General features: G+C 38.2%; 1 non-coding gene across 1 annotated transcript; it reads right to left on the reverse strand.

Moving 5' to 3' along the window:
- Positions 1–389: 389 nt before the first annotated feature.
- Positions 390–520, reverse strand: LOC129642611 (small nucleolar RNA SNORA18). Its single transcript, XR_008709863.1, has one exon. It is a non-coding gene; the product is annotated as a small nucleolar RNA SNORA18 (small nucleolar RNA).
- Between the last annotated feature and the right edge of the window lie 1,531 nt (positions 521–2,051).

The following is a 2,051-nucleotide window of genomic DNA, read 5'->3' on the forward strand; positions in this document are numbered from 1 at the left end:
GCCTCAAATCCCTTTGGGCATCCTGAAATCGCCTTTAGGTAACACAGGTATGTATTCCTTCACCTAAAGAAGCAAGGACAAAAGGAATATCAAACTTGTCTAGAATTCTCCAAATTTTAATTAATTTCAAACTGTTAGGAGAGCTTTTTCATTTACCAAATTTAGGATTAGTTTAAAAAGTGACAAATCAAAAAGAAAGCCATATTCCTCCATTCATTGTATTCAAGTAAAATATGCTAAGATAAAGATCTTTCAATGTATGGTCATTGTATACTTCTCAGGTTAAAAGAAGCACAGCCACTTGGAAGCACAAAGATTACTTTTATTTTTTTATTTTTTTTTCTAAGATTAAAAAAAAATTGTTAGGTTTTTCATAGTTTAATTGGCAGCTATGTCTTGTAGTTTTTTCCCACAGATCTAACAGGTAGTTCTATGAGTAAAGGAAACTACATAGTTACTCTATGAGGCGTTTCCAACGACGTAGGTTTATAGAAAAAGCTCCATCGGGATAGACCTCAATCAAAGATTACTTTTAAAAAAGCAGTTTCAAAAGTTTTTGTTTTGGAGCCTGGTGGGCTACAGACGGCAAAAGAATCGACCACGACTCAGCAACTAAACAACAAACACACATTCCTGACAGAAACTCTTAGGAAACTAGAAATAGGTGAGAAAATTCTCAGCCTAAACAAAGCAAAACAAAAAGCCTAGACCCTAGAGCTGAATTATAAAAGGTTTTAGGCAATAAAATGTCCCCAACAGTAGTGTGAACAGTGAACACACAAGAGGAGTAATTTTTAATACTCACTCAATAGAACAACTTTCTGGTTACGTTCATAAATGAAAGGAAATAATAATGTCCAGAAAATAAATATAGTATAAAATCTATTGATCATTGTGTATCTAATTATGACTGTAAAAGTATAAAGGAATTTTTAAGAAACAACATCTGCAAAAGATACAGTTTAAGCAGCCCCAATTAACCTAACTTTTCTTTGTTCCATAGTCTCAAAATAACTGATGATTAATGAATTTCACTTTAAAACATACTTTTCAAATTCAGCAAGATATTTTATGTTCAAATATAAGAAGATTTTGTACTTTTCAAGCTAAAAAAGTTTGTACCTTGCAGTGAATACTTTGTTTCACTGATTTAGACATAAATAAAAACACATTGTGTGTCTTTACCAGATTTTTAAAAAAGTATTTGTTTCTTGCAGTATAGATCCACAAATTCTTTTGTTTTGTTTTTTGTTGTTGTTCAATGAAAGGGCTGGAGAGAACAGTGGGGTTCTTGACTCGGTCACATGGGAGTCGTCCCTCACCGTTGTTTATTTTCAATCGTTCATTGGATTCTGTAGCCCTGTGCAAGAGCCAGAGCAGCAACAGCAGAATTTGTGGGAGCTTCAGCGACTGGGTTCTGGGGTCTCTGCTCAACTTATTGGACCCCATACCTGCCGACTGCACTTCACACAGAAAGCAGCATGTCTCAGCTCTTGAGACATATTGACATATTCCTGCTTTCTCCTTCACGTGTGGCTCTCCATCACCATGACACTATAAACCCGGACCTCCTTCTCTCCTCCCCAGAGGAGGATTCACAATTGCCTCCCTGTATTAAAGACTTATCCCTGGGGGTCCAGTGGTTAAGAATCCACCTGCAAATGCAGGAGCCTTGGTTTCGATCTCTGGTCCAGGAAGATCCCACATGCTATGGAGCAACTAAGCCCAAGTGTCATAACTACTGAGCCTTGCCCGGCTCCACAAGAGAAGCCAGCCACTGCTCTGAGAAACCCGAGCAACCGCAATGAAGAGTGGCCCTCGCTCGCTGCAAGTAGACAAAGCCCTCACATAGCAACGAAGACCCCGTACAGGCAAAAATAAATAAATCTTAAAAAAAAAATATCTCGACTGAGGGACAATCTTATAAAGCTGTGCTGTCCATTAGAAATAAATGGACTTTGATGGTGGTTCAGTAGCAAAGATTCTGCGCTCCCAATGAAGGGGAATCAGTTCAATCCCTGGTCGGGGAACTAGGTCCCACATGCAGCAAC

Source organism: Bubalus kerabau, chromosome 1 (genome assembly GCF_029407905.1).
Source record: "Bubalus kerabau isolate K-KA32 ecotype Philippines breed swamp buffalo chromosome 1, PCC_UOA_SB_1v2, whole genome shotgun sequence".
Lineage (NCBI taxonomy): Eukaryota > Metazoa > Chordata > Mammalia > Artiodactyla > Bovidae > Bubalus > Bubalus kerabau.